The sequence below is a fragment of the Vombatus ursinus genome, unplaced genomic scaffold (assembly GCF_900497805.2).
Source record: "Vombatus ursinus unplaced genomic scaffold, bare-nosed wombat genome assembly UNPS02007344.1, whole genome shotgun sequence".
NCBI classification, from domain to species: Eukaryota; Metazoa; Chordata; class Mammalia; order Diprotodontia; family Vombatidae; genus Vombatus; species Vombatus ursinus.
Genome location: NW_020947122.1, coordinates 7,179,195 through 7,205,875, shown reverse-complemented (window position 1 = coordinate 7,205,875; position 26,681 = coordinate 7,179,195). Strand labels below are relative to the sequence as shown.

General features: G+C 36.4%; 1 pseudogene; it reads right to left on the bottom strand.

Annotated features, from left to right (window-relative positions):
• Nucleotides 1-26,066, bottom strand: part of LOC114033741 — a 35,084-nt pseudogene extending 9,018 nt beyond the window's left edge.
• Nucleotides 26,067-26,681: the final 615 nt, after the last annotated feature.

Genomic DNA, 26,681 nt, shown 5'->3' with positions numbered 1-26,681 from the left:
ATCTAATAGGTATGAGGTAGTACCTCAGAATTGTTTTAATTTGCATTTCTCCAATAAATAGTAAGTTAGAATTTTTTTCATATAGCTATAGATAGTTTTGATTACTTCATCCAAAAACTTCTCATATCTTTTGATCATTTATCAATTGGAGAATGTCTCTCATTTTTATAAATTTGACTCAATTCTCCACATGTTTGAGAAATGAGACCTTTATCAGAGAAACTGGCTTTGAATTTTTTTTTCACAATTACTACAACTACATTTCCTTCCATCCTATTTCCCTTATTTATCTACTAGTTTAATAATCCTGTTTAAAAAAAGAAGATAAATTCTTGAAGAAATCAAGAAACCTTGCTAGATGATCACCAGGCATGTCTGGAATGATTCATTCTCAAGTTTATCTTATCAAGCTCAACTGCCTGTTGTTTGAAGACTCTGTTCTCTTCCCTTTTTGAAATTCAAAACAAATTTTCCCAGCTCCAATCTTATGGTACCTCCCATTCTCTCTATCCTTTCACCCTCTCCCTTCTCAAAAGTATTTTGAGTCTGACTACTCCCTCCTCCAATCTGCCCTCCCTTCTATCACTCCCCCTTTTTTCTTATCCCCTTCCCCTCCTACTTTCCTGTAGGGTAAGATAGATTTCTATACCCAAATGTGTATGTTATTCCCTTTTTGAGTCAATTCTGATAAGAGTATGTTTCACTCATCACTCCCTCACCTCCACTCCACTGTAAAAGCTTTTTATGTAAGATAAGTTACCCCCATTCTACCTCTCCCTTTCTCTTTCTCCCGGTACACTCCTCTCCCACACCTTAATTTTATTTTTTAGATATCATCTCTTCATACGCAACTCACCCCTGTGCCCTCTGTCTATAAATACTCCTAACTACCCTAATAATAAGAAAGGTCTTATGAGTTACAAATATCATCTACCCATGTAGGAATGTAAACAGTTTAACCTTACTAAGTACCTTATGGTTTCCCTTTTATGTTTACCTTTTTATGCTTCTCTTGAGTCTTGGATTTTAAGTCAAATTTTCCATTCAGCTCTGATCTTTTTATCAAGAATACTTGAAAGTCCTCTATTTCATTGAATATCAGTTTTTCCCCTGAAGGATTATACTCAATTTTGTTGGGTAGGTGGTTGGTTGGTTGGTTGCTGTCCTTCGTTCTTGAAGAAAACCAAAATGACATCACTATGCTAGAATCAAGTTTCAGTGTGTCTGACTGTGGCTGGTAAGGCCAATACAAGCTCAGAATGCTCTGCTACAGGTCAGGCACAAATAGTCCATGTGAATATTTGAGGTGATCTCTCTAAATTTGTGTATTCTTCATTTCCTTTTCAATTCTGTTCTGCTCATAGAGGACAGCACTTTCTCTGAAGTGGGCACACCATACTGGGTGGTCCTGCACCAGTGTCTCCCATGTCACACAATCAATTCCAAAGTTCTTGAGAGTGTCCTCGTACTGCTTCTTCTGATCACCATGTGAATACTTGCCCCATGGGAGTTCTCCATAAAATATTCTTTTTTCGCGAGCATATGTTTTGTATTCAAACAACCTGCACAGCTCATCAGAGTTGTGGTCTCTGAAGCAGAGTTTGAATGCTTGGCAGGTTAGTTCAAGAAAGAACCTCAGTGTCTGGTATCTTATCCTACCAGGTGATCTTCAGAATCTTCCTAAGAATTCAAATGGAAGCTATTCAGTTTCCTGGCATGGTGCTGGAATACTGTCCAGGTTTCACAGATATGTAACAATGAGGTCAGCACAATGGCTCTGTAGATCTTCAGTTTGGTAGTCAGTCTAATACCTCTTCTCTCCCATACTTTCCTTCAGAGCCTCCCAAACACTGAGCTAGTTCTGGCAATGTGTGCTTCAACTGCATTATTAATGTGTACATGCCTGGAAAGTACACTACTACGAAGGTAAGTGAACTTATCCACACCATTCTCCATTTGCTGTAACCAACGTTTCCATGAATGCTGGGTAGGTGATTCTTGGTTGTAATCCTTGCTCCTTTGCCCTCTGGAATATTATATGCTAAGCCCTCTGATCCTTTAATGTAGAAACTGATAGATCATGTGTTATACTAACTGTGTTTCCATGATAATTGAATTATTTCTTTCTGATTGCTTGCAATATTTTTTTCCTTGACCTGGGAACTATGGGATTTGGCTATAATATGTCTGGCAGTTTTCATTTTGAGATGTCTTTCAGAAGGTGATTGGTGGTTTCTTTCTATTTCTATTTTACCCTCTGGTTCTGGAATGTCAGGGCAGTTTTCCTTGATAATTTCTTGAAAGTTGATGCCCAGGCTCTTTTTTTTTATCATGGCTTTCAGGTAGTCTAATAATTTTTAAATTATCTCTCCTGGATCTATTTTCCAAGTCAGTTGTCTTTCTAATAATATATTTCATTTTGTCTTCTACTTTTTCATTCTTTTGGTTTTGTTTTATTGTTTCTTGATTTCTCATAAAGTCATTAGCTTCCATTTGTTCCATTCTAATTTTTAAAGAATTCTTTTCTTCAGTGAGCTTTGGTGCCTCCTTTTTAAAGGAGGCTTTTTAAAGCATTCTTCTTCTCATTGGTTTTTTTTCTTTGGACCTTTTTTACCATTTGGCCTAATCTGTTTTGGAAGCTGTAATTTTCTTCAATATTTTTTGGGTCTCCTTTACCAAGCTGTTGACTCATTTTTCATGATTTTCTTGCATCACTCTGATTTCTTTTACCAATGTTTCCTCTACCTTTCTTACTTGATTTTCAAAATCCTTTTTGAGCTCTTTCATGGCCTGAGACCAATTCATATTTTTCTTGGAGGCTTTGGATGTAGGAGCTTTGACTTTGTTGTCTTCTTCTGAGTGTGTGTTTTGATCTTCCTTGTCATCATAGTAACTTTCTCTAGTCAGAGTTTTTTTCCATTGTTTGCTCATTTTCCCAGCCTATTAGTTGACTTTTAACTTTTTGTTAAAGTAGGGCTCTGCTTCCAGGATAGAGGGCATACTGTCCCAAACTTCAAGGGTTTTGTGCTGCTGTTTTTAGAGATACTTCTAGGGACCTGTAAGTTTTTAGTTCTTCCAAGATGGTATAATCAAATGAGAGGTGCTTACTACTCTCCTGGACTGTGCTCTGGTCTATGAATGACCACAAGCTCTCTTTTCTGCCCTGGAATTTGAGGAGGGTCCCCCCTTCACTGTGGTTGCAAGCTTTGTTATGCTAGTGCTCCTCACCCTGAGACTGCCACCAGGGACTGCAACATAGGTCCGAGTATGAGCAAAGCAACAGAGTCCTGCCTCAGTGCTAGCAAAAAATAGAAAAAACCAGTAATCTCTTGCTGACCAGTTGTTCAACCCCTACCATATGTGGGCTGAGAGCTGCCAAAGCAGCCACTGCTGCTTCAGTCATTCCCAACGCCTGCTCCTAATTTGCTGTGGCCAGGGCTGTGTTGGCACAGCCTGCAATGGACTGTGCTCCACTCCCACCCAAGTAAGAAAGACCTTTCCTGCTGACATTCTAAATTGTTTTTGGTCTAAATTGTCTGTGGGCTGAGAGGTCTGGAAACCACCACTGCTGCCAGTGATTCAGTCACCCCAAGGCCTGATCCAGGTTTTCTGGGGCCCAGTCTGCCCTGGTGTAGCCTGTGTTAGACTATGCTCCTCTCTCACCCTGGTGCAACAGACCTTTCCTGCTGACCTTTCAAGTTGTCTGGGGCTGGAAAACTGTTTCAGTTCATCTTTTTGTAGGTTCTGCTGCTCTAGAATTTGTTTAGAGTCATTTTTAAAGGTATTTGGAGGGGTTTGGGGGAGAGCTCAGGTGAGTCCCTGACTTTACTATGCCATCTTGGTTCTGCCTCTCAGCTAAGTGAATTCTTAACTATGTCCTAACTTATCTTGAGTATCATCTACCTCTTTGTCATTTTTTTGTTCTGTCACTTCCGTTATGAAGGTCAATCATAAGAATTTGAACTGGGAGTAATAGATTATTTTATCCAGATATCTCATGTTTAGAGAAAGATGCTAAGAGATTCAATGATTTGCAAGAAAGCAGGCAGTAGAGGCAGAATTCAAATCCATGCCTCCACATGAAGACATTCATGTATCTAGACTCCACCATCCAAATTCCATATTCAGTTCTCATTCCATTATAAGATGATACATAACAGAGATAAAAGCAAAATGACCCCTACAAGTGGGTCATTCCTTCCTGCGGAAAACTTCTTGGAGGAGGTGTCTCTAAAGGATGAGTAGTAAAATTTCCACAGTTGGATGACTGAGGAAAGGGAGGAGGTAGCCCAGGAAATAGCATGAGTGAAGATTCAGAATTGAACAAAGTACAGAGCATGTTTCAGGATATAAAGTAGTTGCTACAGCATGGGGATTGGGAAAGGCAGCATAAAAGAGGTGAGTACAAGATTGTGAAGACCTGTAAGCGCCAAGTTAAAGAGTTGAAACTTTACTCAGCAGGTAATAAGGAGCCATTGAAGAGTTTTGAGCAGAGGTGTAATACAACTAAATCTATGCCTCAGTCAAGTAAGTCCAGCAGCAGTTAGAATGATGGGTTAGAAATGGGAAGAGAAAGAACAAAAACCTCTTAGAACTTCACTGAATTAATTCGGGTTAAATGGTATAAGGCCCCGTACAAGAAGATGTAATCAACAGAACTTGGTAACTGATTGAATGCAAGTCACTGATGAAGAGGAAGAAAAAAAAATTCAAATAATGATGGATTGTAGGAGAAAAGAGTGTGGCACAGACAAAGATTGTATCATGTAATGGGGGAAAGTGCTGGATTTTCAGGCAAATAACCTGACTTTGAACATTTAAACTACTGTTGGCAAACTGAGTCACCTTGGACAAATTTCTTAACCTCTCTGAGCCTCAGTTTCTGTAAGTGTAAAAGAAAGTTAATACTGCGTCCTCCCCAGGTCCCAAGAGGGTCAATAATGTGTTTCCCTAAATAAATTCAACTATAATACCAAACTGGAACTCCATTGAAATGCTCATACTGGTGACTAGTTTAAAAATAGGCATTTCTTAGCCCCCATGATGTTGAGAAGTCAGGTCAAAGCACAACGGGATAAAACTTTGACTTAAAGATAATGACAAAATGATGCCAAAATGATTTTTGCTAATTAAAGATTCTAAAGGTAGTTTTTCACTTGCTGTGAATAGCAGAGCCAGGAAGGGTGAAATCTGAGAATGTTATCTTTGATCCTCACCCAAACAGGGGAGGCAAAAAGAGCTGTGTCTGTCTTCTCTCAGCAGTTCCTTCAGACCTGGCAGAGAGAAGATTAATTCAATAATTCATGTCCAACATGAGAAGGAAAAGCCAGTTTCTGATATTTAAACCTACAATAGCAAGAACTAACAAGTTTACCACAAACATATAATGATCATACTTCAAAAGAGAAAAAAAAACATATCCAGACAAATAGAAGGCATTTATTTCAGAAATAGGAGAAAGACACTAGCCCTCTGGACTGTTGCTCATACACCACTGTCTTTCTCTCTATAGACCCGCTTGAATCTATCTTCATTCACTCACTGAAACCTTCTTTCCCCACTAAAAGGAAGTGATTTCCTTAATATCTATCCTTTTATTTCTTTGCTTTCTCAAATTCTAATTCCCTGTGTTGACTATTTTTCAATTTTTTAATGTTATTTTTATATTTTGATTTTATATCACCTCTATTTTCAAATATATCTCTCCCTGCTCACTTACCCAACAAGCAATCTCTTATAAAAAAAGGATAAAAAAAGGGGGAAAAATCAATTCAGCAAACCTAAACAACATATTAATCAAATCCAATTAGTGTACATGTGAAATGTCCTATACTCATAGATCTCAACTTCTGGGGAAAAGAAGTGAGGGAGGCTTATTTTCTCATCTCCTTAGGAACAAATTTGCTCAGGATAATTACACAGGGGTTAGTTTTCCTTTTTGCTTATTGTTTCTTTCCATTTACATTCCTGTAGTCATCATGTTGTTTGCTTTTCTTTCTCAGCTTACCTTACTTTGTATTAGTTTATATGTCTTCCCAAGCTTCTCAGAATTGTCATCATTATTCTTTTCTTACAACACAGCAATATTCCATCATATTCATGTGGTACAATTTGTTTAGGCACTTCCTTATTGGTGGCTTAGATTATAGCTCTTTGCCATCACAAAAAAGTATTGTTATCAATATTTTAATATACGATGAGATCTTTTTTTTTCTATCTTTGGCCTCCTTATGATGTATGCTTACAACTAGGATAAAGGATATGGACATTTTAGTAAAAATAAACTGCTTACTTCATTAAATCCTCTTTCTTGATTCCTCTTCTGGTGTTAATTATCCTCCCTTTTTTATAACTCCTACAATTCTTACAAAACTCTTCCAAGCCATGGCACTCTCCACTGCAATATTTGAGATTCTCCACTGGAATTCCTGAGAATCTGAACCAACTCTATGGTTGTGGCTACTATTTATATGGGATAGGTATAGGAATGGATCTGTGATTTCATTTCTATAAGAAATTGTCTCTATTAATGCAGCTTGGCATCTCCCCTGCAACTTAAAGTATGAAAGATTTTCCCAGAACAGTGAAAGATTAAATGGTTGCAACACAGTCAATATGGGAGGGAGGGGCAGCAGAAGAAGGAGTGGGCAAGAGAAGGAAGGCTATCTATATGAAAGTGTTAAATCCTTGGTCTCTCTTCTCTACCCAGTTTTTTTCTTCCATTTTTATCTCCAATCAAATAATTCATTATTATCTCAAGACAAATAAAAAGAAAACCAAATTCATTATGACAAATTTCCCATTCATACAAGTTTCCAATTCTTGTAGAACATATCACCAGTTCACCATTTTTCCAAGGAAATGTTCCAGGATTCATCTTCTATAATTCATTGTCTTTAATTTTCAATAAATAATCCATTACCATAATTTGTTACTTCTTCCCTCCCACAGTTCCCTCACTGCTTAGAAGCAGCTAGGTGTGACTTTGAACCTGGAGTTAGGAAGATCTGAGTTCAAATCTAGGCTAAGAAATTACTAGCTTGGTATCCTGAGAAAGCTATATAACCTATCTCTCCTGTTTCCTCATCTGTAAAATGGGACTAAAAATAGAACCTACCTCCCTGGGTTGTTGTGACAAGAAAATAAGCTAATGTAAGCAGTTTTCAAAACCTGAAGCTTTTAAAGCTAATTATATCATATTAATTTGTATAAATGTTAGTTGTTACTATTATTTCTCCTCTTTATCTCTTTACATTTTAGCAGACAAATTTCTGAACCTATCTGGGTTAACAATATATTTTAATGAAAATAATGGAAAATCAGAGAATATGAGAAATTTATTTGTAAATTAGCCATTATAATATATATCTACCTAAAAGATTCAGAATGAAGCATACATATGGCTGGCCTTGGAATCAGAAAGACCTCTGATCAAGCCCTGCCCTTAACAGCCATGTGATCACGGGTAAGTCCCTTAACCTCACACTACCACAGATCAAAAGATCTTGAAGGTCAGTCTCAAGAGATGGAATTTTACTCCAACAATCCACAAGGTACCATTGAAGGGCTTTGGGCAGAAGGATGGCATAACCAAATCTCTCCATAAGAAAAACAAGTTTGACAGCAGTATGGAATATGGATTGGGGGTGGGGGGGGGGAGTAGAGTCAGGAAAGCCTCTGATGAGATCATTGCATCAGACTGGTGATGAGGCCCTGCAAAATTCAGTGGTTAGAATCTGGTATCTGATTGTACATGAGAGATGAAAAGGGGGAGATGGAATAAAGAAGTAACAAGGTAGTCTAGGTGAATGGTGACACCCTAGACAGAAAAAGAGAATTGTTATAGAGGGAGACAGTATGGTATAGAGATGAAGTATGAGTCAAATTTTAACTTGTAGTCTAAGACAATAGTTCCCAAAGTGTAGTCTGGGGACACCTTAGAGTGCCTGAGACCCTTTCAGGGAGTCTATGAGGTCAAAATTATTTTTATAATAATACTGACATTTTAATTTCAAATACAATAAATATTGATAAATATAACCCACATTAAAAAAGCTAAGGTGGAGGGAAGTTCTCAGTAATTTTTAAGGATATGAAGGGATCTTGTGAACACAAAGTTTGAGAACTACTGGTCTAAGGCAATAAATTAGACATGAGTTACTGAGCTGAAATAGTAGAGAAAGTTCAAGTCAACAGGACCTGAGTTCAAATACGACTCAGACCAAACACTTGACACTTACTAGCTGTGTGACCCTGGGCAAGTCATTTAACTCCATTTGCCTAAAAAAAAAAAAAGTAGAGAAAGTTCCACACTGGGATTTCTCTATGCTAAAGAAATCATAGGTCCAGACAAGACCAAACCAGAGTCTCTACCCAAAGTAATTTTTAATATCTTTGTATTTTTCCCATTTTCAGAAAACAATTACATTAAAATGACTAAAGCAAAGTATCCAGTCAGAATTATCTTGCCCTTCTGGAATGCTCAAAATCCCTTTAACAAACTGTGGAGTTATTTCAAAGATAATTTTTTTCTCTGAAATTTCTTTGAGTTGGTGAAATAAACATGGATTTTGATGGACGAAAGATTTTGTGAGATGTCATATTAAACACATTAACAAAGATACTTACCTTCAACAAAGGACATATTATTTATTCTACATACTAAGAACACTGCCTACTCTATATCCATGTGCAATATGGTAATACAGTTTCCTTTTTATTTCAGGAACTTAAGTTTTTGAACTCTTGAGAATTCTTGAAGTGATTGAAGATGATGTTACTATAGTAGTATGACTGGATAACCCTGCTCCAATCATTTGTTATTTTTTAACCCTTACTGTATTTCAGCTCATATCAAACTTCAATATAAATAGAAACCACAACATCTCAGATGAAGAACTTCAGAAGAATTATCATCACTAGTGCAGAACTTTTTTTATGTTGCCATAAAGGCAAGAGAAGTCTATTAGGTGTAGTACTTCATTAATTATCTCCACAAATCATGTTTATGGCAAACTTCATACCTAAGTTGATACTAGGACATGCCATTTGGAAAGGCAACTTTTGACACCCTCATATTATGTTGTTTCAGATACTGCTGGGGTAATTAATTTTTACTTGTACTGTGATGAATTCAAGCATAACTCCTGAAACCGTCTGGCCAATTACCAACTCTTTAGGGTGAGCCAGCCTCTGCAGCAAGCTTGGTTTATGTCACTGATTTGATCAAAGCTTTAATGAAATTGCTGCATGGCTGAAGTTACTGGACTATTAAAGAGATAGCTACAAAAAGAAATGAATGCCTAGGTCTGAATCTCAAAAAAAGAAAAACAGGAGCCTTCTGGTTCTCTTTGATTGTCTATTAATTTCTCCTGATCGAGCCCCATGTGGCACTGTTCTGACAAATTTCACTGAAGTGTGTTTTTGTTCCTGCAAATTAGTAAAGCAAAGTCTTGCATGAGATTTCCCTAATGGGACTTTGCATCCCACTGTTCCTTATTATTATTTTAAGGGGAGAAGGTGTTTTGTCATTCTCATGAAGACTGCTTAGGCTAGCTGGGGTTCTTTTATGGATATCTCTGTATATAACCCAATAGGAGTCAGGAAGAACTCACACTGTGTTGCAGTTCCACAAGTACTCAACCAACACTAATTTTTTGTATTAGGGTATTGTAAAATCACAAAGAAATCCAAACGGAAGAGTGAATATAGATTTTTAGCAAGCAATGTAAATTCTTCTTCCTTCCTGAGCCAAAACATTACCAACCAGGGTGCCATATGACTCTTGAAATGTGGACTTCTTACAGCCCATTTGGGGAGGTTCTCTCAGTCATTTCCAATCCTATTCTTTCTTGGAGAAATGCAGTGACTACCCTAAAAAAGGAATATAGAATGCTTAATGAAAATAAAGCTATTGATTTGAAATATATCCACAGATCTCTGACAGTTTTGCCCTTTAAAAAAAAAGTTGCAGAAGGTGGAGCTGGCCCCTGCTGACCTCCTTTAAAAGTACACTGAGGCACATGCTGATCATGTTAAGCTGTCAATCAGTGATCTGCTACTCTTGGCTGGATATAGTTTTCCTCAGCTTTCCTGATCACTTTGGCTTATGCCAACAGTTCAATTTAAGCCTGGTTTCTGCTCCATTTTAACAATTCCAATTTGCAAGAGCCAGCCAGCACACCCTGGCACCAAGGACCTGTTGTATCTTCTATCATAGTCCTCCTTCCCTGGGACACTCTGGCTTTTGACTCTCACCTTCATTCTGATGACAGCTTGAAGAGCTCCACTCGTCATACCTGATATCTAGTTCCCTTCCCCAAGCAAATGGCTAGTTGTTAAGCCATGCCTACCAAATGCCAATTGTCTGACCATGATACTAAGTGTCTGAATTTCAACCTCGTTTTTTTGATTTGATCATTAAAGTTTTGGCACAGACACAGCTACAGGGACCACTTACATTTCTATTATTGCAGAACAGCTTGCTGCAAACAGGCAAAGAGTTCAGATTGGAGGATCATAGATCTAGTGCTGGAAAGAACCTTGAAAGGTTATTTGACCTATTAGCTCTTGCTCTGAAAGCTAAGTTCAGTGGTAATACACGATGCTGTATAGGTTAGGCCTAAATTTAGGCAGCATTTCCATATGCCTCCAGTTTACTTTGAGCTTTTGTTTAACATGAAATTATGCATGAGACACAGTGTCGCATGGTGAATATAGAATCAGTCTCAAAACCAGAAAGACCTCAGTTTCAGTGCTGCCTCTGACTTTTACTTACTGTGTAAACCTGGGCAAATCTCTATTTCTCAGTGTCATTAACAACTCCTTAAGGCTATAAATTGCAGAGAAGATGCTGGTCTACATTGATAGAGGGTGTTTCCTCATGCAGTAGTCCCCTCTACTATTAAAATCACAAGTTAACTCCCTAGTCTATGAAAAGTGCCACAGCAAAGGTAGAAAATACTCATTTAGTTTCCTTTTCAGAGATAAGAATTTCAGCTGAATAACATCACAATACTTGAGAATTGGAAATGACTTCAGAAGACTTCTAGCCTAACCCATACTTGAACAAGAATCCCAACCCAAGAAATGCCCAACAAGTAGTCATCTTGCCTTGGCTTAAAGACTACCATTGAGGAAGAAACTGCTACCTCCTTAGGCAACCCTCTGACAGCATTTTTGGACACATTTAATTTCTAGGACATGCTTCTTTAAATGGAATCTTTTTCTCACTTTCTGCTACTTCCACTCACTATTCTCCATTCTGGCATCAAGAAGAACACATTTAATTACTTTTCTACATGAAAATCCTTCAAATACTTGAACACGGCTATCATGTCACTCATTTTTTTTCTTATCCAAGACAAACATCCTCACTTCCTTCAACCAGTCTTCATATGGAATGGTCTCTAGTTTTCTCATCATCCTGGCTATTCCCCTATGGATGCACTACAATATGTCAATGTGCTTTCTAAGACACATGGACCAGAATGAAACATTATATTCAAGATGTGCCCTACCAGGACAAAGTACCAAAGGCACACATAATCTTCCTTATTTTGTATACAATGCCTCTCTTAAGCAATCTAAGACCCCAGCAGCAACCTTGTCATACCGTTGACTCCTATTAAGCTAGCAGGCCGCTTAAAAATGCTGAGATTGTTTTCACATGAACTACTGTCTAGATATGTTTACCCCATATTCTATTTATGCAGTTAATTTTTGAACCCAAGTGTAAGCTTTTATATTTATCCACATTAAATTTATTCTTATTAGATTTTGTCCATCATTATAGTCCACTGAGAACTTTTTGGATCCTGGTTCTCTATTATCTAAAATGTTAGCTGCCCTTCCTGATTTTGTGGCATGAAAAACTTTGATTAACATGCTTCACCTTCACATCCTATCTACCTTTCATATAGGCCATCTTGCCATCTTCCTGCTGCCTCTGTCCCACTTCTCCACCACCCCACCATAATAACACCTTCTGCACTGGACCTTTGCACCAGACCTCCAGAATTCATATTTCTAGTCTCTGAGGTATTTAGTTGACCTGTCTTCAGAACTTCCACCCTGGATTCCAGTCACCTTGTTTAATGACTGAATAAATGCAAAATTGTCTAGCCCAAACCCCAGACCATGCTTCAGTTTCCCAACCCATTCAGCAGTCCTGGCAGGCCAACCTGCAATATGCCTACCACCATATCTTTTCCCCCTCCCAAAACAAAAGCTCTCTTCACCATTCCCCTACATATTTAGTCTTCCCCTGTTAGAATATAAACTCCATAAGGGCAAGGTTTATCATACTTTTTGAATTAATACATCCAGCATTCAGCAAGGTGTCCAACACATACCTGATAAATTATTTTTCATTTACTCATTCATTCATCTATGCTTTCATCTAAGTCACTGATAAAAAATGTGAAACATGATAGTGCCACAATAGATTCCTACATTCCTCCATTAGAGATTACTTATGATAGTTTATGAGGCTTATGATAACTGTTTGTTGATCTCCAAAGACTAGCTTTGTTAAGTCCTTTCTATGATTTAATACAAATCCATTCATTTATTTTGTACCCTTCTTGTGTCTGCTTTTAAATCCATCTATATATATTATCACCTGATCCACATATCTCTGTCTTGTGTACAAATAATGAGACAAAATTTTGTCAAATTTCTTGCTAAAATTCAGGCATACTGTACCTGTAACCTTTCCCAAATCTACCAATGTAGTAATCTGAGTCACCTGGCTCTAACAAATGAACTTTTAATCTATCTTTTTGAGAACCAGGACTCAACACCACTTCCTTGCCATCTCTGCTTCATGCCCAGCTTGCATCCCTTCCCCACCCTTCTCCCTTTGTGCATTAACTTCCCAGTGCTGCAGACTAGGAGTATCAAACAAACAGCCTGTGGGCCACATCTAAACCCTCAACATTCACAAGTAAGGCCCAAACTAGATTAAAATATAATTAAGAAATATTTAACAAAAATAAATAAAAATATAACAAAACATAGATGATATTAATCTATGTGTGTTTCAGTCAATATGTGACCCATAAAATTCCTTATGAATAATCAGTGACACTTGATTCTATGTGAATTTGACACTATTGCCCTAGACAACTTTGTAAGACTAAATTGTAGTGATGGTGCTGACCTGGAGGGAGTTTCCTCAGCCAGGAGGATTTTATGTTGCCTTCTCCCATTAGAATGTAAGCTACTACTAGAGTACAAGGATTGTTTCACTTGCTTGTATTTGTAAGCTCAGAATTTACTAAAGTGCTTGACACATCATAAGGACTTAATAAATGTTTTCTGTTTCTTCATCTTTCATTCTCTGTCTCTCTGTCATCTGGGTCCAGTGGCAAGATGTAGACCAGGATGACTGGAGATGGCCCTCGATGCAGTGGAAGACCTTGGCCTTTTTAAGCTAAGATCTTTACCAGGTCTAAATTTGATAGAGGCAATACCCATTCAGTGATTAAGGTTAGGCAAGAAATGAGGCAGAGAATGGCCTCTATTACCTGGTCAAAAAAAAAATTAATCTGAGGGGCAGCTAGGTGGTGCAGTGGATAGAGCACCAGCCCTGAAGTCAGGAGGACCTACGTTCAAATATGTCCTCAGACCAAACACTTGACACTTACTGGCTGTGTGACCCTGGGCAAGTCACTTAACCCCAGTTGCCTAATATAATAATAATAATAATAATCTGAAAGGGGAAGATCCTCAGAGTTTCTGGCCAAAACAGAAATAATTGCTATTTACATTCATTCTGAACCAATCAGGGCCCAAATAACGACCAAGTGGAACTTGGCCTGGGACATGTTGTTGGCCAATCAATGAGAGCCTGAGTGATTTGGGTTTAAGACAAGGTCTTTAAGAAAAAAATCTAAACCCCAAGATATCTTGAGATGTTTCAACAATCAAAATTTACATTATTTTGGGCAGAACAGAGCACCTTAAGGTAAGGGTATGATACCCTATGGGGTCAGAGAGAAGGAAAGAAAGATGTAAAGATAGAAAGAAGGAAAGAAATATGGAAAAGAAGGAAGGAAGGAAGGAAGGAAGGAAGGAAGGAAGGAAGGAAGGAAGGACATGAAGGAGGGAGGGAGTGAGGAAGGAAGGAGGAAGGAAGGAAGGAAAGATGAAAAGAAAGAAAGAAGGAAAGAAACAAAGAGGCTGTGTTGCCCAACTGGCCAGTTCTAGTTGAGTCCCCAGTGGGGCAGCTCCTACTACTACTCCTCACAGAGGTTGTCATTTGTCCTTCATTCTTGAAGAGGACCATGACATTCCCCCCTCCTCAGGGTTCTCCAGTATCTTTAGGCAGTCAGAAAGTTTCTCACTATCTGCCATTAGCTAGAGCCTCCACCAATTGTTTTCCCCTAATCTTGGGGTCCAATGACTAGTAAGCTCCCCCCAGCTCAGTTTAACAGCTGATATCATATCAGCTTTTTAACAAAGGAATATTTACTTCAAAGGTATAAAAATAACATACAAATATCTCCCCACAGATACCTGAGGGGCATAATCTCTTTATAGCCTCCTCAATTAAGCTCCAAATCCCATTACATATATTTCTTAAATTTAGGTTAGTCAGTTCTCTGTGTATTCACAATAGCTTCTTAACAAGCCCCCTCTTCTTTCTCATCACAATCATGTAGAATTGTGTCTTTTGAATTTCATTCCTGAGAATTTTCCATCCCTTTTAGACCCCCATGGAATCTTAGGCCATGGAATCCTCCCTATCTTTTTCCAAAGTATATTTAAATCAAGTCTCCCAAAATCTAAACTGTGTGTCAGCCTTTGTCTAGTATTTCTTTTCTCTGTCTGACTTCCTTTCAATTTTTCTACCACTACAGCAACTAGTCTTTCCTTATTGGTAGAAATGAGATACAGAACAGTAGTCCCCCTAGTTGCTTCCTTCACCTTTTTAAGGCTTAAATTGTAATTAAGACCAGCCAAGAAATTATTAGCTGCTCTTCTTTTGGCAGAGAGAGAACTCCAGCAGATGTCAAGATAAGTCCCCCATCACAACTATATCATGCCTTCATGCCGGGTTTGTGATCTGTTTCTTGAACTTCCCATCAATTTCCTCTTTCTGGTTAGTTACCAGTTAGTGCTGTTATCCATATTTATGGTGACCATATGCCCCAAATTTTTGCAAAAGCCCTGGTTTTAACAATTTTAATCTCTCATCTCCATAAATGTGGAAAGGCCAATATTTTAATAAATTATAACTTAATGGATAAAATATATAAGCAATATATGAGCATTATATATATGTGTATATATATATAGTATGTGTGTGTGTATATATATATATATAGAGAGAGAGAGAGAGAGGAACACAAAGATGGAATAATCCAGATTTAAGAGTTGAAGGATCACAATTACTCCAGAAAATGTCAGAATGCTGTAACTAAAATGATGTATGTCATATGTATTCATGGGACTCATGTCATTCAATTGGCCTGATTTAGATGTGATAACAATAGGGTGGCAAAGTTTTTCACCATAAACCTCATGAATTCTGGTGGTCAGAGACTCATTTAAATGTCCATTGTCTTGTCCCAGTTTGGAGACCAGAGATCAGAAAAAAAATCCTTTGTCAGACCACATTTCTAAAACTACCATTCTCCATTCCTATTGAAGTAGTTGGGATAGTGAAAATATCATAGTGACTTTCTCTCATGGAGCTCAAACATCAGTCAAATCATATTTGCTAGCAACAAACCTAGAAAGTATCTCCAAAAGAAGGATTCCAAAAGCCCAACATGTTTTTATTAATTAAACTAAAACTAGCATAGAAACTTAAAATCAAAGCCAGCCTTCTGAGTATGTCAGAAGGTAGTCAGATATATTGCTTTATTAGAAGGGGGCTCTGGAAAGGATGACAGCTTAAAATATTTCCCCTTCTGGCTTATCATGGGGTAGCTAAAATTTTACTATTAGGGATTAATCTCTCTAATTATCGATATCTTTCAGACTTTAGAGTTTTCCTTGAAAATGTAAGAACTGTTGTTAGGACTGACATTTTAACTAAATTACCAGGCAACTTTCTTAAGTAATTCAACAAACATTTATTAAATACCTACCATGTGCCAGATACTGAGCTAAGTCCTGAGGATACAAAGGCTAAAAAAAAAAAAAAAATGAAACAATCCCTGATCTCTAGGAGCTTGTGAACTCTTGGATATAATTTAGAAGATTAATTCTTTCGCAAGTTTTTGGAGCAATGAGAAGCATCTCTCAGACTGAAGAGTCTGGCATTAGAAGGGAAAGTGAGAGGGCACCAAAACAAACTTCATCTACTTCACAGTTGGGCTGAAGGGTAGCCCTGACCACAGATCATACGTTCAATACTCTCTAACCTTTGCATTCACTTGCTTTCATACATGAGCTGCTGCTATGTCCTCTTGGCCCCCAGACATTGACATCTACCCTACCAACATATCCTAAGGACCCTGAACTTTGCCAAATGCCCTACAGTTAAACCCTTAGGAACACCAGGCATTTCCATTCACCCTAAAGCTATACATTCCTAGTACTTAATGCTTTTTCATTCATTCATTGGAATTTGTTGTTCTCTCTGATTCTCTACGACTTTGGAAAACTTAAGTTCTTTCTGTACATACATGGGATTTAAGTGGAGGTCCATGAATTTAAAAAACTTAATAACTGCATTTCAATATAGTTGGTTTCCTAAGAAGGGGTCCATAGGCTTGACCAGACTGCCGCAGAGACCCATGACATAAAAAAAGGTTGAGTCCCTGATTCTATTCTCTTCTACCTTTGACCTCTGCTATTCAGAGGGCCTAGTGCTCATTGCTAACACTCATCCCCTGGGAACAGCAGGATTTTGTGGAGGCTAAGAAATGACAAATCTGTGTATACTTACTTAGAGTTGTTCTTTTCCCACCCACCACCTCCAGGGAGAAAATCATTTGCAAAGCAATAAAACATAAGTCCTCTAATAAATCAAAGTTGGCAGTAAAGAAAAAAGAAAACATAAAGAGTCATTACAGATGATACTACTGTTAAGTAGATTTACCATTCCAGCAAAACTGACACTTGGTTATTTCCGGGTATGCAAGTGGACTGTAAGTTGCTATTAGAATAGCCATAGTCTCAGAGATGGGGGAGTGCTTTGTGATCCATACAGATTAATGTACCATAAGGGAATTTAGAGGGGGGAAATGCATTCAGTTAAGAGTTTGCAGCTGTCAGAGCCACCCCCACATCACTTAGCTTGTGAATTTTAGCAACAAAGGTATTGCTGTCGTCATGGCCTTGACAGATGCTGTGTTTACCCAAGTCGGTGCATTTTGCTGACTGAACTTCATGGCCATTAAAGTAAGTTCAAGTCATAGCAGTGAAAGCAATAACTCTGGAATCAAAAGGAGCAGGGCATAGGTGGAACAGGAAAACACAGCAGGAAAAAAATTAGGGGCAGCCAGGAATGGATTCTCTAGATCTCTTTAAGGCTGAGCTCAAATGCTACCTTCTTTGAGAGACTTTTCCTGATTCCCCCAATTGTTGGGTTTGTCTCCCTGCCAAATCATTTTGTTTTTGTTCTGAATATATTTACTTATCTATGAATAAATTGTCTCTCCACCCTAACTCCTGAAAACTGTAGAATAAGCTGCTGAATGCAACCTTTTGTCTTTGCTACACACACACACACACACACACACACACACACACACACACACACACCCCTACCATGGTGTGTAAATGCTTGTTGATTGAGAAACAGATTCTAAGAATTGGGACTATTGTGAGCAACACACCTTATAAACTCTAAAATGTGGTATAAACACAAGCTATTTTGTAATTATTACTATCATTTTATATTCTCTTTTTTCTCTTTTTTTTTTTCAAAAGAATTCCATTGGAAACAATCATGGGACAAGTTGGAATCCTGCTATTAGTCCTCTGTAGTCAATGTTCTATGAACTATTGCACAGAAGGAAAGAAAATTGCCTTTGTAGTTGAGTAAAAGTATTTGGATATAAACTCATCGTCTGTATGCTCACTGGAAGCATCATTCTCATCCTGTTTCCATATGACTTTGATCTCTTCTGCCAGATCACTACATTTTTAAAGTTTTGCATTCCACATAGCTTGGAGATTTTAAATATTTGTTATGGCAATATCTATTAAAATGTAATCCTAAGATTTTAAGAATCAATGTCATAGACAGTCCATTGTGAGCAACAGCCTAATCCATGTCAATGGTCCCATTTCAGGACAGGCTATCAGGTGAGTTCTCCATGATATTTTGAAAACCATATTGTAATATGAGTATTTTTCTCTGTCAAACTATGGAAACTAGAGGGCTTCTGATGTGTAATTCTAACTACCAGGCCATTTTTATTAGATGTTCAGTAGATTCCAAATTTTTTGCAGCCTATAAAAATGTGTTTAGTTTCTACTAAATCACTAAATCTGTGCCCTGTAAGCATAAACCTGTAATTCTGGTGGTTTGACCTAGTCCTGAAATGCCATCATAAACCCATCTGTTTCCATAAACATTCACATGCCTTGCCATTTTTTTCTATGTTGTCATATTGCTGGATGAGTTCATGCAGATGTACTCAATGGAAGGTCTTTTAATTTCATTCTTTGAACTTACCCATTTCATCATCTGCATATGAAGACACATTACCTCCTTTCAACATTTAATAACTCCAGGAACATATGCCCACTAACACACTTTTCTATGAAGTAATATCTACTATTACAGTGAAATGATGTCTGCTTCTTCCAAAAGTATTTCTTTTGTTAGGCCTGTTTACTATGTGTTCTAAGAATATCTATAAATGCTCTTTCTACTTTTTTCCAAGGAAATATTAACCTTTCTATAGCTTCCTTTTGGTTATGAGTTCTGTGTTTTGTTAATATTGTGTGGGTGGAAAGGATAGGATATCTTCCAAATCTCTTCGAGTCTATTTTAGAGTTTTTCAAGTGCACAATAAGGCTAATATTACAAAGAAGTTAATTACTTTAAACATTGTTTTGAACTCTGGAAGCAAGTAAGTCTTCTAATATGTTTGACCACGGTCTTCTCTTTGATATTATTGAAAGTGAAGTTTTTGGGAGAACATAAATGACTCTGTCTTTTTCTGTATCAGTCTTTCATGAACTGTAAAACCAGCTTCTGAAGCTGTTTTTTTTTCTTTTTTTTTTCTAATCCATACAGAAAGACTTAACAGTTAAAAAGACAGGATTCCTGAGAAGTCATCCTTGGAACATCACCCTTCCCTTTTCTAGTCTTGCAGGCAGTTCTCTTTGATTCAGTGAAACCAATTACACTAAGAAGGAAACTCCCTTATCCCTACAGCAAATGATATACATTTTCCTTCAACAAGCATACTATTCCTTTCTTTTTAATAATCAGCTACATTTAAATGGATAGCCATCCATTTTTGCTATTTCATATGATGTGTAAATATTGGCTGCTTAATTGTGAGTGATATATTCCCCATGAACTTCTGGTAGAGAATGCCACATTCTGAATATAATAAAACCTGTCTACTGATTTGTGTTGGCTTAATTGGCATTAACTAGTCAAAATGATGACTAAATTCATGTGACAATATCTTTAAGCTTTATGTATCTTGCTAAGAGGAAACCAAGACATTAGTAGGTATTACCTTCATCCTTTTCATTAACGTAACCTCTGGATTCAAACTGAATTATCTTTTCTTGGTATCCTTTAAGAATCTCATATTCCATATAGTCTGACTTCTAACCTCATCATTAAACCAAAACTATTCCCTTCAAAGTTATCAATTATCTCTTAATTGACAAATATAATGGCCTTTTTTCAACCCTCATCCTTCTTGATCTTCTCTGTTAAATTTGACACTGTTGATCATTTTCTTCTCCTTGATACACTCTTCTCTCTGCATTTCCTTGACATTAGTCTATCCTAGTTCTCCTGTCTGACTGCTCCTTCTCAATGTCCTTTCCTGGATCTTTGTGTAGGTCATGCCTGTTAACCGCGAATGTCTGCCAGCACTCTACCCTAGATCCTCTTCTCTGCTTATTCCTTTGGTGATCTCAGCAACTCCCATGGTTCAATTATCATCTTAATGCTGATGATTCTCAGATCTATCAGATCTAGCCCTAACCTCTCTCCTAACCTCCAGACTCTCCACTCCAACTATCTATTAAATACCTCGAACTGGCTGTCCCATAGATATATTAAATTCAAAATGTCCAAAACTAAATATTATCTTTTCCCCCAAAATCTCCTCCTTCAGAACTTCCCTGTTACTGCTGAGGGTACCACGATCCTCCTTATACCTAGGCTCACAACCTAAGTGTCATTTTTGACTCCTCACCTCTCTGTCACTACCACTCTCTTATCCAAACTGTTGCTAGGTCCTGTAGATTTTACCTTCATAATATCATTTGTATAAGCCCCCTTCTCTCCTCTAACACTGCCACTACCCTAATACAGGCCTGTATCACCTCATTTCTAGACTGTTTCAATAGACTGTTGGTTGGTCTCTCTGACATAAGTCTCGCCTCTTTTCAAATCATCTCCTCTCAATTGTTAAATTAATCTTCCTAAACTGCAGATCTGATCATGTTAAGTCCCCCTCCCAGACCCCCATTCAATGAACTCTAGTAGCTTCCTATTGCCCTGGGATAAAAAACAAAATCCCTTTTAGCATTCAAAGTCCTTCACAACCTAGCCTCCTCCTTCCTTTCCATTCTTCTTTCACCTTACATCTCATTCTCCGCAGATACTCTGTGATCCAGTGACCCTGGCCTCTTTGCTGTTCCTCACATAACTCCTTCTCCAGACTCAGGGCATTTTCACTGGGTGTTTCCCAAGCTTAGAATACTCTTCCTCCTCATCTCTGCCTCCTGGATTCATTGATGTCCTTCAAGTTCCACCTAAAACCCCACCTTCAAAAGGAAGTCTTCTCTTGTTCTTATTCTGGCAATAGTTACCACATATACTATTTGTGGGCAGGTCCTGAAATGTTTTTGGACTTTCTGATAAATACTATAGGAAAATACATTTATTAGCAATCGTTATAGTAGACACCAACTTTTTTAAATTACCTTGTTTTTGTATAATTGTTTGACTGATTGAATTTCTGCTGTCAGACTCAAAAAGGATTCTTCAGAATTCCTATTGGAGTGTTCCCATCTCCTTTTTCAAAATAATTTGAGATACTGCTTCTGTTTCTATCATCCATTTCAGTGTGAGATATTATTTCTGGTGAATTAAACAAATAACCTCATAATATTCAAGTTTTATCCTTTTCAAATTTTATTAGTGTTCTTTCTTCCTCTAACCTAGGCTTAGAAAAGAGATCCTTTTTTTTGTTTTGTTTTGTTTTACAATGGCCCCTAACTGGTAACAACATATTGTTTGTGTGACTTGTAGACGAATTGGCAAAAAGTAGTAGTATGAAATCCTTGCTTGCTATTGGTGACAATGGTCTCCAATTTTGTTACTGGAACATAATGAAAGTACCCATTTCTTCAGTATACTTTATGCATACTCTTGGTTTATCAGCTTTAGTCATGAATACCATTTATACTGAATTATGTCCAAGAGGTGAAGTATTGATATTTCTAATTTGTTCAGTTTTTCTGATCTGTTCCTTTATTTTCCCTTCTTGTAGAACCTGAACATACTGGTATGTCACTCGCTAAGCTCTCCTCCAGGTCAAGATAATTATTAAAATAGCTTTAATTAGTAACACCTGCAATTCCATGTCACCTATTTAATAGATTCACAGGATAATTTTATTATATTTAGTGGCCATAATGTTAACTCAATCAGTAGTATCACCAGAAATGAAATGACCAGAACTTCAAAGTTCCTGTCAAGCCTTCACAGCTACTATGAAGTCTCAGGCCATACAGAGTTCTCACTGTTCCTCACACCAACTGGCAACCTTTTATTTTGCCATTTCCCCTCTCTCAATTCATAAATTATGGGTTGTTTTTATTTAAAGGGATTATTCTGATTGTAATTATTATTTTATTATGGTTTCAATGAATAGATGAAAAATATACATGGACTTAAGAGGGAAGATCATTTTTAAGTTATTTGTTGGGGAATGAATCAAGGATATCAATGACTCAAAGAAAGTCTGTGCTACTTTCTAGAACATATAAATATGACTTTGCCTATGTAAGCAGAAAATAAAAATAGTATTTAGTGCATTTGAGCCTCCAAGAGGCAGCATGACATCAGAAAGAGCACTGGTGTTACAGTCAGAAGATCCAAAGTCAAGTCCAGGCATCAACACTTAATAAATTTGTGACCCTAGACAAGTCACTTAACTTATCTGAGCCTATATTTCCTCATGGGTAAAATGGAGATAATAACTGTCAGGCTACTCAGTGCATAGGGTTGTGGTGATGAAAGTGCTTTGGAAACTTTAAAGAACTGCAGAAATGTGAGTTTCAAACTCTTATGTGGACCACCAGTACACATGATTCAGGCCTAATAAAAAAGCATATTTTCTTCACAAGGAGCATTTTGACTGCCTCAATTCACATAGTAAACACAGATTTTGTGTGAACGAGTTTATCTTTATGGAAATTGCACTCCTTCATATATGAAGGCCAGGAAATGAATCACCTAAGAAGGGCAGGAAATTGTTTTAAATTTGATGCGTGTTTCTTTTTTCCTCTGTTGATAATGGAGGCACTGAATGAGAATCTGAGCCATATTTGCATACCTGTGATTACCCAAAACCCCATGCTGAACCTGAGATTGCATAGTCAATTGAGAACTTTGTTACAAAGAGGATTGATGGCAGCCTTAAGATATGACTTCAGATGCTATAGTCATACACACTCAAGCTTCTTTGATGCACCCGGACATCCATGTTTTCATCAATAATGCCTCTGCCACACTATAGCTTGTGACCCATCCATGCTTTGAGAGTTTGTCATGAATTCATGCAACCAAATGCATTTATTGTCTGAGGGCTAACCTTCTGGTCATAACTGACTTTTATTGCTGTGTATCAGTTTATCCCTAAGTATGCCTGAGACTACTCTTTACCTTAGTCCATTTAAGATATAACCACTAAGAAGATCTTTATTGTTTCCTTTCTCAGAGGGAGGAAGGTAAATTCATATTACTGGAAAGATAATTGTTGACTTTTATATGACCCAAGTCCCCTAGAAATGCAGAATCTTCCACCTCTGATCTATTTCAATCAGTGCAGCTGAGTGACAGATGTGTAAACATAAGAAGCCCAACACTCTTCATGCAAAGAATGCTGAATGTAGAATCAAGGACCTGGATTTCCATCCTGCCACTGACACTGCACAATGACCTTAGATAAGTCACAACCTTTCTAGGTCTGTATCTTCAATTATCAAATTAAGTAATTGGATGAGATTGTCTTCCAAATCTCTTCCAGTACAAAATCTATGGGACTATGTTCTCTTTATGAAGTACCTAAAGTTGTAGTCATTAGCTACAGAATATGGAATTGTTTAGAAATTCCACAAGGCATTTTCCATTAGTATTAGAAATTCTTTAAGTGTTTTGCTAATTGCTTTTTAAGTTTTATTGCTTTTTTTTTGTTTTTGCATTACAAATATTTACAGATTAACCTTACTTTGTGATAGTAGCAAATTTAAAAAGTTAAGTAAAACTAATAATACGATGACTTCATCTGAAAGTGCATTTAACATTCCACATCTGTAGCATCTCATCCCAATTTTCTATTTTTTTAAATTAACAGAAATCTATTTTCTCTCCTTCACATCTCCATCTCATTGAGAAATGAAAAGAAAGAAAAAACGAAATACCTGTAACAAATATACATAATGAAGCAAAATGAATGTCTTCAATTGCTATATACCAACATACATATATATATATATACTTGTATGTACATATGTCTCATTCTGTACCCTAAACTCATCAACCTTCTCTCATAGATAGCATGAATAGTCATTGAATTGATTATAGTTCTTACAGCTTTCAAAGTTGTTTATTTTTATAGTGTTGTTGTTGTTATGAAAATTATTATCCTGGTTCTGCTTTTTTGAAAAATGTAAAAAACTGGTAAATCTTTAACTCATTTAGTTTAAAATAGGAAAGGAAAAATCAAATTAATGATATCAAAAGTGAAAAAGGAGAACTTGCAACAAAGAAAGAAGAAATAAATGATATTATTTAAAAACTGTTTGCCTAACTACATACCAATAAAACCAGCAAATTAAATGTAATAAATGAATTTTTACAAAAATATAAAATATTCAACAAAATAAAAATTAGAGAATTTGAAACAATTCTATTTTAGAGGAAGAAAATTTACAAGCCATAAATGAATTTCCAAAGGAAAAAATTCTATCAAACATTCAAATAATAATTAACTTTAATATTACATAAATTATTTGCAAAAATCTCTACCAAATTCTCCTTATGACACAGCTATAGTCTTGATACATAAATCAGGAAAATGCAAAATAGAAAAAAGAAAACTATAGATCAATACCCCTAATGACCATGGAATTTTTTAATGTTAAATACTAGCAAAAGAGGTTGACAACATATCACAAAGATTATACACTATGAATAGTTTGGATTTATGCCATACAATACATGTAGGGTTGTTTTAATATTGGCAAAACTATAAACTTAATTGACTATTAATGTGTGCTTATATCAATAGATTCAGAAAAAGGTTTTGAAAGATAATACCCACTACTGTTAACAAAAAAGTACTAGAAAATAGGAATAGACATTTTCCTGAAATTATAAGTAATATATATGTAAAACCAAGAACCACCATTATATGTAATAGAGATTACCTACAATCCTTTCCAATAAATTCAGGAGTGAAGCAAGGATGCCCATCATCACCACTTCTATTTTTGACATAGTACTAGAAATTCTATTTAAAGCAATTAGATGAGAAAAAGAAATTGAGGTAATAAGCATAGATAAATAAAAAAAATTGTTTTTTTTAAGATGATACTATGGTCTTTTTAAAGAACCCTAAAGAATTAATTAAAATAAATTTAAATAATTAATAATTTCTTCAGACTTGCAGGATATAAAATAAATATACAAAAATCATTAACATTTTTACATAATACCAATAAAACCCAGCAGGAAGAGATAAAGTTCATTCAAAATCATTACAGAATCATGAAATACTTGAGAGTCTATCTTCCAAGATTCACATGAGAAGTATATAAATACAACCGCAAACAATTATCAACAGAAATAAAGACAGATCTAAATACTTCAGAAAATATTCATTGCTCATGGGTGGGATAAATCAATACAATAAAAATGGCAATGCTATCTAAATTAATTTACTTATTCAATGCAATACCAATGAAGTTACCAAAAGATTACGTTCTAGAACTAAAAACATGGTAACAAAATTTCAGAATCAGAAATTATCCCACAAAACAATGGTTCTGGTTAAAAATTAAAGAGATTGATCACTGTAACAGATTATATACATACCATATAGAAGTAACTGTATCTAGTACACTTGATACAGTACTAGTACACTAGTATTAGATAAGTACAAAAAGCCCCTGGGATAGGGACTCTCTATTTGACAAAAACTGCCATGAAAATTGGACATTAGTATTGGAGAAATTACATTTAGAGTAATACTTCACACCTTATACAAAGATTATCTCCAACTGAGTACATGAGCTATATATAAAACATCATAAACAAATTATATCATAAGCAAATTGGAGAAACATACAAAAAGTATTTATCAAATTGGTAATTATGAGAAATCTACAATTAACTGTGTAAGAGGGAAAGAGATCACCAATCAAAATTAGCATTTCCTAGTCAAGCACCATGATTCATGCTTTACATATCCTCTCAACATTATGAAATTATCCAGACGACATTACCAACCAGAGTTGGCATTAAGGGATGAGCAAATTTTTCTCTTGATATCCACATCTTTTTTAATATCTTCAAAATTTTTGGTCAAGTTTATAATTTTATACACTCCAGATCATGTTGCCAGATACATTCCTATCATGTTGCCTAGTATAAATCTAAGCAAAAACTGGATCATAGTTATGGTAGTGGCCGCGGAGATTTAAGCAAGAGCTGGGATCAATAAGGATAGGATTATGTTAGTTCATGACCAAACAAAGAATAGTGAGGATCACAGAACATAAAATGGATTATTATGATTACATAAAATTAAAATTTTGCAGAAACAAATCCAACAAAGCTAAGATTAAAAGAAAAACAATTAACTGGCAAAAAAAATCTTTATAGCACATTTCTCTGATAAAGGTCTCATTTCCAAGATATGTTAAGGAAGTAATTCAAATTTATGTGAGGACTCATACCTTCACATGTGGTTTTGACCACTTATACTTTGCAAGATAGCTTGGAATTTGAGGATCAGATTTTTTTCTTCCTTATTTATTTATTCTATGTTTTTTTAAATGGATAGTTAATTTCTTTATCTCATGTAGTTTTCATTTATGATTTCTTAAAATATAGCTCTGGTAACTAGGCTGTGAGAACACCTATTGGGATTCAAATGGAGCTACTTGACTATGCCTTTGAACCCAAATCACTCTGGCTCTCACTGATTGGCCAATAATAGGTCCCAGTCCAAGCCTCACTTGCTCATTGTTTGGGTTTTGCTGACTCAGAGTGAGTGCAAATAGTAATT